The following is an 18109-nucleotide window of genomic DNA, read 5'->3' as shown; positions in this document are numbered from 1 at the left end:
GGAAACCTCCACTCCCAGCAAGTGAGAGCTGTTTGGCAGCTCTTGCTTGCTGAGAGTTGTGCTTGCTCTGACTTGGTGGGAGCTGTAAAAGTAGGCACCCGGGACATAGCAGGAGCTGGCCCTTGGGGGTGGCAATCCCCAGGGCCACTATTGGTTCCTCAAGGGTGGTGGTCCCCAGGGACAGTGGTCTGCAATGGATCCCTTCATTATCTAATTTCAGCCCCAGGGAGGTGGCGGTCCCCAGGGCTGTGGGAGGGCCAGGTTTCTCCCCTTTATTAGCAATTAATTGCCCCAGGGAAGTAGTGGTCCCTGGGGCCGGGTTCCTCAACGGACCCCCTCCATCTTTTTCATTCAGTGCCAGGGAAGTGGCAGTCCCTGGGGTTGTGGGGGGATCGCGCAGCACCCACTTATTTCCAATTAATTGCCCTGGGGAGGTGGTTGTCCCGGGGCTGGGGGTCCACAACGGACCACCTTAATCATTTTCTTTCAGCCCCAGGAAGGTGGCAGTCCCCGGGGCTACAGGGAGCCACGTGGGCCCACATAAATTTAATATTCAGCTACTGGTAGGTGGTGGTCCCCAGGGCTCAAAGAGCCTTAGTAGGAGGGCCCCATGCACCCCTCTCCGTTTTTTAATAAATGCTCCTGGGACCTGGCCCACCTGGGGGGTGGTCTATTCAAAACAAGACCAGGATCTCCTGCTTGATTTTTTTAAACATTTTGCCAAAATTTGCGAATTCGTCACAAATTTGTGGTAAAAATATATTTTTTATAATGCTTTTTTTTACCCTGCCATGGTCCCTCTGGGGCCCCAGCACCACAGCTAAAGGGTCAAGGTGTCCCTACCCAGACCCCTTTTCTTTTTTTTAAGATGGCCGCCACCCTTCCTGGTTGAATTGATGGCAGCCAATCAGATCTCTGCACGAGATCAGGAGTATTTGCGAAGCCTTCGCGCCTTAAGGTATTTATATTTTGTTTTCTTGTAATATCTCGAAAACTACTGAATGGATTTACACCAAACAAGAAAAACACTTCTTTCTGGACCAAGAGTGACCTTTCTGTTAAATCTTTCTGTTCAATCTGGTGTAATTCTGTTCAGCGGCTTGGGCTGTAGTCGTGTTCAAAATCCCTATAGGAATTATAATGGGAAACATACTTTTTTTGACCCCTCCTTTTTCTCGGCCCCCGATTGATGGATCACCCCAATACAGATATAAGCAAGTCAAAAAACACTTTTTCTATGGAAACATGGTCATAACTGTAATTATCTACTGACGATTGCCAGTCTCAAACAGTATAATTTATTATAGTGGCAACACCCACCACGTTTCGGAAAACTCAGTTTCCTTGATCACGGGTAAACAAAATACAATTCATCCACCATATTTAAATCACCAGTACTATTGTGCTTTCAATAAACATAAACAATGGACTATTGTGACAAACCTCCTTATTCCAATGAATAAAAGATCAGCCGTCTTGGAATGTATTGCTTGTAGGCTTATCACATTACTAGTTTCATACAATTGATGTTCAACTCTTCACATCAACACATTAATAATCCAACATAAATATTGTGGAAATGACCATACTTGTGCTTATATTGTTAAACATTACTTTGCTTAATGATGTTGTTTATTTTCACCTATTTCCATTTTTTTTATTTTACTCATACCATCCAACCACCCCAGTGTGGTGCAAGATAACATTTACTTGCCCAAATCATCTGATGTTATCACTATTTCATCTGATGTTATCACCTACTGTATGTCTCCTGATTCACAGGAGAAATTTCCTATGACTGACCAAGTGGGCATTTATTAAAGGATACAATATCTCTTTTGCTCTTCTAATCCTTTGCCAGGAAAATAGGTGTATCCAAAGTCACAAAGACCATCCTTGTACCATATTTCAAAATGTGCACCCAACCTGTAATTAAAAACATCAATTAAAACTCAACACACAATCCGAATCAGCGTGAACCACTTTACATACATCTAAAAGAACCAATTTTCAGTAATTCTATGTCATAATACTGCCATTTACACTAAATGAACAGCCAATTCTTCATCCTTATTAAGTCCAACAGGATGTTGAGTATTTAGGCTAATAATCAATCTTGACTCTAGTTTCTTAACCCCAAAGTTCTATTGCCTCCCCTCTCATTCAATTGAATTCTGTCGAAGACCACAAATTTCAACTTATTCACATTGATCATGATACATTTTATAGTGTCCTGCCACTGGATAGGTTTTTTCATCATGTGCAATTGCTCTCATATGTACCAATACTCGCTTTTTTGTTGTATGAATTGTTCTACCCACATAAAACTTATTACAAGGGCACTGTAAAGCATATAGACTGTAGTCTGAATTGCAGGATGCATGTTTTTAATAACATATGGTTTAGATGTTCCTGGAAAATTGACCTCCCTACAACTACCGCTATGCTTACAAGCTTTGCAATTCCTGCAGATGGAAAACCCACTGATAAGTTTACTAGTCTCAATTTGGGACAGCAAGCACTGACTCAATAAATCTTTCAGCGATTTATTTCACCTGAAGGTAAATCTAGGATATTTATCCACTACTTTGCCCAGGGTTTCATTTGTACGTAATACTGGCCACAATTTCAGAAATATCCTTTTCACTTAATGTGTTTTGTTGTGGAAAGTCATAATAAATCTCATGGATTCACCTCCTTTCACATCCACCTTTTTAACCGTCAGCAGATCCTACCTTTTAGCTTGATTCACTTTTCTCATAGCTTTTTCAATAGTCGATTCAGGGTAACCTCTTTCCCTAAATCATGTTATCATAATTTCAATCTCTTTACCAAAAGCTATATCTGAACTGCAATTTCTCCTAGCTCTCAATAATTTCCCATAGGGAAAACTATGTATCAAATTTTGTGGGTGAGTACTACTTACATGGGTCAAGCTGTTTCCTGCCATTTTCATTCTGTATAAAACACTCTCCATCTTACCATTTTCAATATAAATCCCTACATCAAGTAATTCAATAGCTTCTGACTGAATCTCACATGTAAACTTCAAATTGAGAGAATTATCATTAAGGATGGTAGTGAATTGTAATACTAACTCAACATTGCCTTTCCAGATGCAAAAAATATCATCGATGTACCTAACCCAAAGGACCACGTGCTCTTCAAACACAGTGATGTTCCTGACAGACCAGCATAACTGGGGGCAAAGCAGGTGTCCATCGCAGTCCCTTGGGTTTTACGATATATTACCTTATAAAAAAATGAATAAAATATTGCTAAGGCAAATATAGATCATGTCAAGTAACATTTCTGTATGTGACAGATATGATAATGACCAGCTTCTCAAGAAGTGTCTAACAGCCCTAATTCCATAATCATGGGGTATCCAGTATAGAGACTATAGACTTGGAGAATCATGAGGAGAAAATCATCCTCCCAGGTAACTCCATTAGTTATCCTTAACAAAAATCCCCTGTGTCTCTAATGTATGAAGGCTGAGTTTTCACAAAGGAACGTAGAAAATAATCCACATACTTTGAGATAGTTTCAAATAAACTGCACCTAGAGGAAAAAATAGGCCTTCCTGGGGGGTAACTTGCATCTTTGTGTAATTTAGGTAAAAAATTAATAGCTGGTGTTTTGGGGAATTCCACTCTCAGAAATTGATATTCTGTCCATTCAATCAAATCTCTATCCCTCCATTCTTCAAGTTTTTCAGAGTATCCCAATTTAGCCTGTGCCATCTCACCCCTACTTGAGATTTCATAACTGTTGACATCATGTAATTGCCTGAGGGAGTTGCCATTATAATAAAAATTATTCTTTTTGCTTCACAAGACGATTGTGCCTTGGCTGTTTTCCTTTTTTGGACTTGCGATGTGGGGAGTCACTTGGAAAGGAAACTGAGGAATTGACCTATATATATATATGTATATATATATATGTTCACTGAAAAAAACAAAGGTTACAAGAACGTTTTAGTTAGGAAATAGAATTTTTTTTAAACGTAGAAATTCACTGAAAAAGCCAATGGTTATAGGGACGTTATAGTTAGGTTCTGAATTTACTCGCACAAAACCATAGAAATTCAGCAGTTAGAGTTGTTTCAAGTAAATATATAATCAGGAACAATATAAATCAGTGGGCACCTGAACACCTAGCCTGCCACTTGCCTTCCAGTTCCTGCTTGTTCTAGACTGATTCAGTGACACTGCGGCTGCCTGGGTTTTCCTGATGGGGTTTTTCCCAATGCGTTTTCAGACTCACCGTTCTTCCTGCCAATAGAAGCCCCACCCACCCCAGGATGTGCTTAGTGCACGCCGCAGTCCGACCACATCAGTAGGCACCTGGACACCGAGCTTGCCACTTGCCTGTGGCTTCCAGTTCCTGCTTGTTCCAGACTGATCCAGTGACACAGCAGCTGCCTGGGTTTTCCTACCAGGGTTTTTCCGTGTTGGTTTTTCCACTCACTGTTCTTCCTGCCCACAGAAGCCCCACCCACCCCAGGATCTACTTAATGCTGGTTGCAGCGCAGTGGACGTGCGCAGCGCGTGCACCAAAGTCAAGCCCATCTGCGCCTGTCCGTGCCTGGAATGTGCCCAGCGCCACAACCCCTGACCCTCCCTTTCCCTGAAGATACACACTCCGAGCTCTACACCCTAGACCCAGGAAGCTGCAACAAACACTGCCACAGTGCCCACCCACTTTCCACGTTCAGACCTTTCAGCTGCACCCATTGCCACATCACCTGCCACAGCACACATATCAGCCCACTGACCAGACCCACCCCTAACACACCAGAAACACCACCTGAACAAAAACACCAACTCACATGTGCCCTTCTCAACACAAGCTCACTATGCAACCATTCCACCGAATTATGGGGCCTCATTGTCTCCCTTGCACCCAACATCATGTTCCTCACTGAGACCTGGCTCAACCCCACATCCACCCCAGACATTGCCAAAGCGATCCGCAATGGATATGAAATCTCTCACTAGGAACACACCAACAAGCCAGAAGGATGAACAGCCATCATCCACAAAGAGACCATTCAGTAAACCACCACCACCAACACCACCACTCCCATGTGACATCTCAACTTCAAGCTTCACACGGACAACAAAACAACCATCAGAGGCACCCTTGCATACCAACCCTCAGCTTCTGCAACACCATTGCAGACTTCATTGCGCTCCTAGTCTTAGACACCGAGGACTACATCTTCCTCTGTGACCTAAATTTCCACATTAATGACCCCCAACAACAACACTGCAAACCTCCTCAACAGTGTGAGCATCTTTGGATCGACCCAGATCATCCATGACCCTACACTCACCACAGGATACACGCTGGACCCTATTTTCACCTCCAGCAATCAAATACAGTCAAGCCACAGAACTCACATGGACCGATCATTCCATTGTCCACTTCAGCATCTCTAGCCCCTGCATCTCCGCCCCCAAGATTACCAGCACCCCCACTGGAGGTGGAGCAAAATCTCAGAGACCAGCTGGGCTAACTTCCTCAACACCTCCAACCCCACTACCACCACCAATCTCAAACAGGGAGTGAAAAACGTCAATCCCTGGATCATAGACTGCACCAACAGCATCCTCCCCATCAAGAGCAACATCGAAAATACTCCAAAAATATCAGCTGGTACACCCAAGAACTCAGAACATTGAAATAAGACAGTAAACAGCTGGAAAGGAGATATCACACCAGGAAGGACACCTCCGACAGAGCAACCTTCAAGACCTCCCTCAACTTCTACCACTAGCTGCTGAGGGCAACAAAGGAGACAGCCCTTTGCTGCACTCATCAAAACCAGCGCCAACACCTCCAAGGAACTTTTCAACATTGTTAAGGAATTCTCAAACCGGGTTGCCAGCAAAAACAACATTACACTCTCAAAGGAGCTGTGCAATAACTTTGCACATTTCTTCCACGACAAGATCACAACCATATACATATACATCACCACTGTAATCAAGACAAACCACATACTGACCACCTGGAACATCCTCTCCAGCCAGGACATCACCACCACCATGAAATCCATCCACTCGGGAGCTCCCACAGACCCATGCCATCAGCATATCTTCAACCTTGGAAACCAAAGAATCGACCAGGAACTCACAACTCTGCTAAGCACCTCTATCACCACCACAACATTTTCCGACACCTGAAAACACGCTGAATACAGACCATTACTCAAAAAAAAACTCAGCCGACCCCCGCGAACCCAAAAACTACCGGTCAGTTTCCATGTTCCCATTCCCAGCAAAGGTACTGGAAAAGATCATCAACACACAACTCATGACATACCTGAAGCAGAACCAGCAACTTGACACCTTCCACAGCAATCACAGCACCAAAACTGCCCTGATCGCAGCCACTGAGGACATCCGAACCCTCCTCAACTGAGGAGAAACAGCAGCTTTGATCTTCCTTGACCTTTCAGCATCCTTCAACACCGTATCCCACCACATGCTGATTAAAAGACTCCACCACATTGGCATCAAGGAGACACGCTCAACTGAAGCTGAGTCTCAAAATGGCAGCCAACACATCGTGATTGAATTGTTGGCAGCCAATAAGATTTCTGCATAAGATCAGCATTATTCACGAATTTATCGCAACCCTAGTTATACAAATTTGAATTTATTTTATTTTCCCCTAAACTACTGAATGAATTTACACCAAATAACAAAAAGCACTCTTTCTGGACCAAGAGCTACCTTCCTGCCAAATTTGGTGAAATTTGTTGCAGCACTTCAGGCTGCAGTTGTATCTAAACTTTCTATGTGAATTAAAACGGGAAATGCCCTTTTTTGACCCCCTACTACTTCTCAGCCCCTGAGTGGTGGATCACCCTGAAATTTCCCTTGCACAAAACTCTAGGGAGCACTTTTTAGGGAAAATCTTGTGAAAATTCGTTAAGTGGTGCCAAAGATAAAGGCAAGTCAAAAAACAGTTTTTCAATAGAAACTAGGTCATAACTATACCTCTCTCCTGGTTAGCAGTGGTTAGCATTGGTAAAGTGCACAGAGACCTAAAAGCCAACAAAAATGAAGTCAGCAAAACAAGAGGTCTGAGGGCATTAAGTTAAAGAGAAAACCATGCCAAGGAAGCCAGATCTCACAAGATTGATAACACGTGACATTTACAAAATATGTTTACTCTGTAGTTCTCACTGAATACAGTTGATCTTGTACAGTAGGGACATAGGGGCCTGATGTGTCATTGGGTTGGTCACTAATAGTGGGGTTTACTTCTGCAATGTATTTTTTGTAACCTGCTCAACACTTTGCTATACAAGTGATGCACTAATCAGTGACATCACAAAATGAATCTCTGCATGTCCGAATCCCTCCTGCCTGTTTAATATTATTAAGGCAAGATTACATTTGTGACGCTAATAAATGGTTGCAAATGCATGGATTTAGAACAGCAAGGGAAAACAGACCCCCATTCCTTTGTTCACATTCCAGAAAGTTAAAACATTCCCCGCCTCTAAAAGGGATGAATCAGGATGAAAATGATACCACCTCAAGTCAGTGTTTGTATCTTATCACTGAAGTACAACCACAATTGCATCAGCAGTGCATACCATTCAGTGTACTAATAGGGGGGAGACACCCCTTTCATGCCCCCTTCTATTTGTGATTCATAATGGGTCACAAAACCCTTTTTGCAACTATACAAGACGTTTTGTAGATGGCAAAACACACTTTTGTGGTCGCAAAGCCTGATTTTTTGCGACACCTAGTGCAATGCCCATCGAGAAAACATTGAGAGGGTTATGTTGTTTGGATTACACCCAGATCTCCTTGGCTATGTACTGTAACACATGACCAGAATCCTTTCGTTGGAAAGTGTTGCTAGCAAACTTCTTATTTGTCAAATAAAATAAAAATATTTCATGTCACACCAGGTTAAAAGACTTGTCTTTTTAATACTAAACACATTTTACAGTCTTTCTGGTAGGGTTGGATTTCTTTTTACAACATTTAAAACAGAAATGTAGAGCACAGTTAACCTGTCATTAGAGCATTCAAATTCAGATCATTTTGGCAGGCACCATGAATTATAAATTATATTTTTTTATTTGTACCTATAAACCACAGATGGAGATTTGGTTGAAGAGCACTGTAGAACACACAAAAGTACATAGACTTTGAATGAGAAATGTTATTCTCTACACTTGATGGTCGCCTTAAAGGTAGGGGTGGGCGGCAAGCTCCGCTAACCGAGTTTTTGGCACTCTGCGCTCCGCTTGGAGAGCGGTGTTTGGCCAGAAACTCCGCTAGCCCCGCCAGCAGATCGGAGCTCGACGCATGTGCACTGCAGCCCAGTTCTGGGCTGCACAGTGCAAGCGCAGACTGTCTGTGCTTGCGCTGTGCAGCCCATAACGTGCACTCTTGGCCCAATGTTGGTATGGCAGCATGGAGCAGCTGCTGGCACCAACTCCGGACCGGATCCTCCAGGTCTCCCTCTGCTAGCAGCCCAGGCCGGGCCTGGGAGCAGGGGACAGAGGGAGGCAGAGTGCCAGGCTGCTGGCAACAAGGACCCGGGTGAGTCCTCGTTTAAAAAAAAAATGTGTATGTGCACACTTGCAACTCGTGCACACATGCAAGAGGTCTGTATTCAGGCCAGGGCCGTTGGCAGTAGTTGGCAGCAAAAGCTGTAGTTTCAGGTGTCGTGTTCACCGGCCCGCATAGCCCTCTTGTGCACCGTCCTGTTCCGTGTGCACACAGGACAGGCCGGTGCGCAAGAGGCCTGAAACTGCAGCTTTCACTGCCTATGGCCCGCTCCTGAATGCGCCCAATCTCAGAAGCGCTAAGCAGGGTCGGGCCTGGCTAACTGAGATTGAGCGCATTTGGGAGAGGGTGGCACTCCGAGGCACACAGAACTCCGGCTCCGCCCAGGCCTACTTAATGGGGTAAACAGTCACTTATGGACTAAACAGAAACAAGGTGGGACTCATTTGAAACAGTTATAAAAATGAAACTATGTTTGAGGAGCTTTGTCTACACATCATAATACTTCATTGCCTGTGGAAGGTAGGACGTCCCTATAAACCTACGCAATTGCTCTTATGGGAACAGATATCAAAATAATCATTGGTGCTGAGTGGTTAAAAGAGTGAGAATGTAAGCAAGCTTGTGAGTATAAAGGAGAAAATGTAAGAGTAAGGTTAGTTTTGGAGGTGTGGATAAAACTCAAGTGGGTGTGGCCAGAGGTGATGCTATGAGGACGTGCATTGCCTCAGGTCCATTGCAGCCAAAAATAACTTATTGGCTTCTGAAAGCAGACTTGATGAGGTCTGCATTCTGAACCCACAAAGAAATCAAAAAATGATTTTGAAAAAAAAGTGATATTGAAGTACAGATACTGACATCCATGCAAATGGCCAACAAATGCCTGTTATTGTGGTGGTGTATAGACAAAATAACTGATTAAAAAAAATCATAAGGCAGAAATATTGTAAAAATAAAAATTGTGATACACAGGTATAATGATGCACAAATATTGTTGACAAGAATATTGTTTTTTCCCATAAGTAATATTGTTTTTAATAATATAGATGCTTTAATATTTTCAAGAATATGGTGGCAAATGATATTGTATTTTAATTATTTGAATGTGTTTTAATTTATATATTAATTGTATCTTACTGTTGATTATATAACGTTATTTTCTTTTAAATTATAGCTTGTCAATTTAAGTGATTTAGAATTTTTTCTTTAAATCTTGACAGTAATTTATAGTGTTGCAGCAGTTTGTTGGGCTTATATGGAGATAGGGTGGGAAGTTAATTAGTTAATAGCAATTATGAATTATTTAATAAATTCTATTTTATAATATGATATTTAATATGTAAAGGCTGTAATATTGATTTATTATTGTTATATGTTACTTGCGGCTTGTTAAGTTTGTAAGGGTATAAAATGGGAAGTAAATTAAGTGATAATTAATTATTAATTGTTGATTAGTTAGTTAATTTATTTTAGCTATGTAATTTATAGAATACTTATTTATTTTACATATATTTCAGGTGCTGTCTGCTAGGACTCTACGGTGGGAAGTAAATTTAATAATAATTTGTAATTCATTGATAATTACTTTTTCATTATACAAAATAATTGTACTAATATATTGGGATGCTAGGCTTGTAGGGGTGCAGGGTGGGTGTTTATTTAATCATTAATTAATGTATTGTTAAATATTATTTATAAATTATTTATTTAATTTAATTTTAAATATTTAAATTATGGAATATATATATTTTTTCATTATATTGTAGTTGTGGCCTGCTAGGTGTTTAGGGATTTAGGCTGGGAAATTAATGAAGTAATAAATAATTAACAATTAATTATTGTTTTAATTGATTCTAAATATGTAAATTATGGAATACTTCGTTTTTTAAGTTATATTTTAGGTGCGGGCTGCTACGATTATAGGGGTATAGAGTGGGAAGTTAATTAATTATTAATTGAATAATAAATATGTATTAATTGTTAATATTTTAATGAATAGTAATTATGTAAAAAAAAATACATTGTAAGATACACATATATGTATTCATTTTCATTTATACTTTTATACTAAGAGTTTCTTATTTTTTCTGCATTTATCTTGTTACTTATATAAGTAATGTGTTTGAAGGGAAGTACTTTCCCTACTCTTGTTTAGACTACAGTAGGTATAGTAACATTAACTTTTTTTGCAATTTGATACTTTCGCTACTGTTGCTCTGTTTGGAGTGGAAATAGTAAATCTAACCCCTCCAAAATCCAACGGTATCCCTACTGTTGCACAGACTGGAGTGGGAATGGTAAATTTTATGACTCCAAAGTACAACACTTTCCCTACTGTTGTGGCTGTTTGGAGTGGAAATAGTAAATTTTACTCCTCCGAATTTGAACACTTTCTCCACTGTTGCACAGACTGGAGTGGGAATGGTAAATATTACCCATTTGAAATCCAAAGCTTTTCCTACTGTTGTACGGACTGGAGTGGGAATAGTACATTTCACCCCTCCAAAATCCAACACTTTCTCTACTGTTGCACAGACTGGAGTGCAAATAGTAAATTTTATCCCTCCACATTACAACATTATTCCTACTGTTGAGCCGACCGGAGTGGGAATAGTAAAATTGACCCCTTTGAAATCTGATGCTTTCCCAACTGTTGCACACACTTGAGTGGGAATAGTAAATATTACCCTTCCAAAGTCGCACAATTTCCCAACTGTGGTGCTGTTTGTGGTGGGAATAGTAAATTTCTCCCCTCCGAAATCTACTATTGCACAGACTGGAGTGTGAATAGTAAATTTCATTCTTCTGATATTAAATGCTTTTCCTACTGTTGCACAGACTGGAGTGGAAATAGTAAATTTCACCCCTCCAAAACCCAAGACCTTCCCCACTGTTGTACAGAATGGAGTGGGAATAGCAAATTCTACCCTTCCAAAGTCCAACACTTTCCTTACAGCTGTGTTGTTTGGAGTGCGAATAGCAAATGTCACCACTCAGAAATCCAATTTTTAAAAAATTCGTAGGACCAAATTTGTAAAAAGTGGTGCTGCAATTTTCTTGTGCTCCTTGGTGCCCCCCTATGGTCACCATGTGTGTGCTGTATTTAATATACGGTGCACCATGGCACAGGGTACGGGAAATAGTGTTAACATTTTTGACACTATTGATGTACTGTGCAGGATTAGTGCCAAAGTTTTTGTGCTAATCCTGCAGAGTACATAGGGGCCCATTGAAAACAATGGTATGACCCTTTTAATGCCTGCTCTGTGCACACCTCGGGTCTTTTTCGCCACAGCCGAGCACTCGCATTTGAGGGGACCTGCGTGCAGAGGCTGCAAGCAACGTCAGAGGGTCCACAGTGGGCAAGTCCAAGGTGGGCTTCGTCTCTGGAGAGCTGGGGCACCACGCTGGCACTGTTGGTCCACTTCAACTCGGGCTGTGCGGCACAGGTGTATTGGTGCTTTTAGGTGCCATTGTTTTTGGCGGTTCGGAGTCCATGCAGTTTGTCTCGTGGTGCCTGCAAGATGCAGAGAACCATCTCTGCTGCTCCACAGGAGTTTCTGGGTCTTTGTTGAAGGCAGGAAGTCCTTCAAGGCTTTGGAGGCACAACAGCTGCATGATGAGATGACTTTGGCGCAATGTGGCAGGAACAGCAGACAGGAGGGCAGGACTGGGTCCAGGCCAGGTGCTTCTTCATTTGCTTTTGCTGCTCTTCAGTGTGCTTCTTTGTAGGTCAGCAGGAATCTGCTCTCCTGGTGCCACAGGCTTCCCCAAACACTGCATTTAGGGGCTTTTCAGGAAGTGTAGGTTAGTAGCTATTTAGCTACTTACCTCTGGGGGTCACTAGACCCCCTATATGAACTCTTCCTGTGGGAAGTGGGCATAACCCTGTCCCAGAGATCCTAAATCTGTCAACACCAAGATGGCAGATTTCTAGAAGTTCTGTGCACATCAGGCAGCACACCTTAGGGGTGGGACTGACCTGCGGGGTGGACACACCTCCCTGAATACTAAATTTTCCACCTGTCCAGGTGCCAAATGGGCCCTGGGGTGTTGGCAACTCTCCTTTGAGTGAAACCAGATCTGCATACCAAGGGAGGTGGGCTTCGTTGAAGCCCACCCCTTGGAATGCAGATTCACAGGTCATCCTGTTGGGTGGGGTGTGCAAGCTTTGTTTCCGACCGCCTGAGAGCAAAGGCTTGCACCCTTGGGAGGGTCAGACTTGGGTCTAGACATCTGGCTGGCTAAAACAAGACAGTCCGCAAACTGTTAGTAGGTAGATTTTCAGGGGGCACCTCTAAAGTGCCCTCTGGGTGCATGTATTAATAAATGTATCACTGAAGGTTTTTTTAATATGAGATATTTGACACCAAACATGTCTATTTTTAGTGAAGCCATCATGTAGTTGGGAAACTCATTGTGACCAGTGTCCAGCATATGTAATTAAAATGGTTTCCTGTTCACTCGCTATGTCTAAGAATAGACAAAGACATAGCAGGGGCATATCTGCTCATGCAGATATGTCCTCACTTGCATTATAATGCACCCTGCGTTAGGGCTGTAAGGCCTACTGTAAGGGTGACTTACATATATTGAATGCAGTGTTAGGGGTCATGGAACATATCGAGTTTTCACTTTTGCAGCACTAAGACACACAACCTGCAATGTCAGTATGCATGTGCTAGGTACTAGGCTATAAATACATATGTGCAACACTGTTAATCAAATCACAGAGTGTGTATCGAATATCATACTGTCAGAGTTCAAGTCGTACACAGAGGCACATCCATGCACTTCAACGTATGTACGTCACACTCACACAGTGGCCACGCCTGGGGACCAAAGATGTCAAAAAAAGATGCATCTTCACAGATAAGATTTTGTGCACTTTATTTTGTTTGGGTTTTTGATTAGTATTGCATTTGTGGACTGTGCAGGGACTGCGGGGATTGGAGAGGGGGTGAGTTGGCTTGGGTGGCATGTACGTTTTTACAGCCTATGATAGTATTAGCGATTGACAAGCCTGAGAGGACACCTTTTGATCCATGAGGTTTTGGGGTGTGGTAAAAAGCCCACTAGGGCATGGGCTATGAGCCTGTGGAGCCCCTTTCTGCACCCTTGGTTCACCTGTTATTTTTGACATCTCTTTCTTTGACGTTACAAACTGGTTTCCTTTGATACGTCTGATAGCGCGTCCAGTCCTTGTAGATTACTTATACTTGGACACGCTGGAGGTCGGTGAACCTTTTGACCGGGTTGAGTTCTCCTCATCCAAAGAAATCGTTAGATCCCTCAAATCAGTAATCAATAATCATTTATAACCAATAACCAATACTCAATTAGTAATCAAACAACAAATTAGATCAATAGAAAACCGTAATTTGACACACCATGACCTTTCAGTCATGAATAACCACACCTGTTTATTAAAAGTTTTAATGAGTTTATTTCCCTATATTAACAAAGCTAATATGATGTAAGTAAGTCTCAAAATCAAATGATACACATATACGAACACTACTGGCTGTCCATAACGGCGGAAGAAATGCAATCTATACAAAACTTGGATTATAATACAGTCAGATATAGCAGTGCAAATCACTAATAAAAGCAACTGAAATTGACTAATAGTATACATTGATCAGCATAACAAGATTTCAATTCAGCACGGTGCATTTAATGAATACCTCAACTAACCTCTGATTAGCATTGGCATCTGGGGCTTCATGCAAAACGAATCTAGTCAACATAAATTTAGAAAACTTCTAGCTTGGGCTCTGTCAAAATAAGCAGTTGGTACCTAAGAAGGAAAATACAATGAATAATACATTTATCCTTTCATAATTACCAAATACAATCAGCATTCAAGGTAAGTCTTCGTTCTTCAGGTACCAGTTCGATCAGCATGGGGCTTCTCCAATGGGGGCAAGGTTTAAGTCAAGTTTTCCTTGCAGCGGCAAGGAATACAGGGGCATAAGTTATCGTATGGGCAAGACGGGGTAAAGTTAAAGTTAAAGTTAAAGTTTCTAGGGTGAGAATTCTTTAGAGTCTCTCTCTGGGATAGAGAAAAAGCATCAAAGTGTCATCAAAGTAAAAGTGGCAATGGCATCAAAATGGCGTCAAAATGGTGTGTCATCAATAATGGCTTCAAAATGGCTTCTCAAAATATGGCGTATCTTCTCTTCGTCCGGTGGGATTAAGTAAGAAAAGTTCCAAATTCTTCAGGTTCTTCTATTGGAGGGTCCATGGGGTGATTTCTCTTTGACCAATGAATAGTGTCTTTTCTCTTAATACTCATCTACGTATAAGGTGTCCTTGGAGTTTTGGAACATAACTAGCAACAATGTTGCCAATTAATTCTGCATCAGTGTCTTTATTGTCTGCACCTGCAGAAGCTGACCTTGAGCTTCAAAGGGGATGAAAGTTGCCTAGCACGCAACTTTGAGATAAGTGTATTAATCATTCTACTGGAAAAATACAGCTTTTAAAGATTTAAACACGTCTTTGTTAATACAAGTGAAAACTACGCAGTTAAAATTGAGACCAGGCAACTAGGCCAAAGCCTCTGCTAAATTAAAGCTAAGTATGTAACAGTTTCAATGAGAAAATCATAAAGTATAACTTCAAAAATGATATATTAATACATTTTGTCGATTTTCATGATTAATTAAGCTTGTTTAAACTAATGGTGACCTACTTCGTGGGCACATTTTGATTCACATTTTATTTTTCTTTGCTAAAACACATTGCATGAAATGTTTGTTAGTCTTTCTTTTTCCGCTTCATCACGTCCCTTACAGTTTTCCCATTTTTCTCTTTTTTAACACACAGCATTTTAAACAGGAATCATTAATCACTCTAAGATGGCTGCCGGTTTTTATTTGTTTTGAGAATTACCTGCATTGTCTTGCTTTCATGTTTGTTGTTTATTTGTATAAACGTGTACTCAATCTATTCACATCTCATGTGATCAAGACTGTTCGTCTGTCGAAAAGAGTTGTGAGATTTTTCATTAAAACACCACGTGCTGCATCGTTACTGTGTCCTGAGTGTGTGTTTTATTTTCGTTGGTTTGTGATAAATATAAATAAAAACATATATATATATATATATATACATGTACATACATATATATATGTATATATATATATATAAGTCTATATATATATATATAACGACATATGTGTGTGTCTATATTCATATATTCATATGCAGTATTAATTAATTGTGTCATTTTAAAATTATATATTAAAATATTTAACATTTACTACTTTAACCTCTATTTGTATTAAAATTGTTGTCTTTTTTTAAAGATAGTAGTGTCAACAATATGTTTTTTTCCAATATTTGTGTACTTACCAACATATGCATAGGATATGTTGATATTTTTGTAAATGATATTTTTGACACAATATTTGTGTCACACAATATTGTTATTTTCTCTGTTAGTGATCCAAATGTGGTGTAACCCAACCCCTGTGGGGCGGGCATGCCTTGACACACGGAAAGCGGTGCATAGTGAGGTGAACTTCTGAGATCAAGCTGCTATTGCAGATGCTCACTTCACCGGATATGGACTGCTCCTAGAATTACCATCTCCATTTTGAAACCTAAGCTACTTTACTCACAGCATCAGCTGAGACATAACTTGAAATGACAAAGCCCCAGGCTGACTTGGTATTCAAGGGTGAAATACATGTCGGCTGAACCTGTAAAGACCGTCAAGCCATATGCTTAAACCATGCTGAAGCCATAAACTGTATAACCTCTTAAAAAGTATTGTATGTGTTTTTAAGTTCTAGCCTAAGAACAACTCAGGCTGTTTCGCCAGCATCATGGTCATTGGCTTTCTTGCACTGTGAGTGACAGCATTTTTCCTGATCACATGGGCCGAACGCAAATGCATTTCAGGGCCAGAACAGGTGTGCCTGGTCTACTCAGTCACTTCTTTATGCCACTTTTTGCAGATTTCATCAGCTTGCAAGAGAATAAATGTGACGTTATAAAAAAACACTCAGAATTATTACAGACAAAGGGCCTCATTTATATGATAGCAGTAAGGACACTCCATCACAGTGGTGACTAGTATCCTTACCAGCAACATGATGGTTTGCCCGCTCGATTTAGATGCAAGCAGACCATAGGTTAGGCTACATTGGTGACTACTCAGTCACCACCATAGCCAAGCGTCTCCGACTCTCCGACGGAGTAAAGGCCCTCGAGGAAATGGCTATATGTCCTATCACTCAATCATTATGGGCAGACATATAGGCATTTTTACTGTCCATCAGAAGGACAGTAAAATGCTAATAATGCTCTCCTCGCCATGGGAGATGACTTTGATGGTAAGGAGAGCATTACATTTCAAAAAAGAAAATCCCATTTAGGGAACATAAAAAATTAAAACTTTTTAGTGCAGGGCTGCATCAGCATGGTGGCGGTTCCTGCCAATACATTATAAATGACCTCCTGCTTGGCGGTCATTTATAAATGTGGCGGTCAGTCTCTCCACCAGGGGGGAAGAGTGGCTTAATGTGTCCCACTGGTGGAATGACAGGCCACCCGGCCACAAATAGATTGGCCTCAAAGCTATTAAGTGATCCTAACAAATAAAATTGACAAACATATCAAAAGTCAGAGCCACACCCCTTCCCAACACACACATTTAATCCAGACACTCAACAGGTGGGGGAATCTGTAGCCCTATGTTCAAAATGGATTATGTCCTGATAGCTATACATGGTACCAGAACCTACTTAAAGACACAAATTTATGTGATAGCAATGGACCTCAATTTCATACTAACAGATCTACAAAATTTGCTGGATGGTGTAACACTCAGGGAAAATAAGAAAAGTATATCACAGGTGAAAGTTCCCAACCACAAAGAATTGCAAACCATTTAAAGTGAAACAAAAATCACATTCTGTTTGGAAGATGAGTAGGGCAGAACTCGATGTAACAGTGTGTGGTTCTGCCAGAATGGGTAGAGAAGCGAAGTCTGAAAATCATTACAGAAAAAAGTTTTGAAACCAACTCTAACCAAGAGGGATCTCATCCTTCTTCTCTATGGAAAGAGAACAATGGGCATCAGTGCATACCCATCTCCTGGCGTGCACCCATCCTGTCGCCCCCCTACCCACTCCTTGCCCATCATCTTCTACTAACCAGTGACAGAGACAAAGATGCCATCTTGCGGTCAGCTGGGTAAAAGGGACAATTTGTAATGCTGATCTTACACAGATAGTGCAAAAACAAAAAAGAGACTGTGTATCAGTAAATAGATGCAGCTCAGAAATGGACCTGAGATACATGTTGTTATTTCTGTATAAACCTAAGGTAGTTGCAGAGGACTCTATATATTTTTTAACATTATTTAAAAAGCTGTGGAGATATACCAAAAAATAACAAGACTCAAAGCTTCAAACTACTTATAATGGGGATCGCCAGGACAAGAGACAGAAATGAACAGTCTCACCCCTTGGCGTCACAAGGGGAGTCACTGGACCACTTAGGCCACATCAGGGTACCAGATAAGGTCAACATAGTGGAACAGAAAT

The sequence above is a fragment of the Pleurodeles waltl genome, chromosome 2_1 (genome assembly GCF_031143425.1).
Source record: "Pleurodeles waltl isolate 20211129_DDA chromosome 2_1, aPleWal1.hap1.20221129, whole genome shotgun sequence".
Taxonomy (NCBI): Eukaryota; Metazoa; Chordata; class Amphibia; order Caudata; family Salamandridae; genus Pleurodeles; species Pleurodeles waltl.
This window is presented reverse-complemented; position numbering follows the sequence as displayed.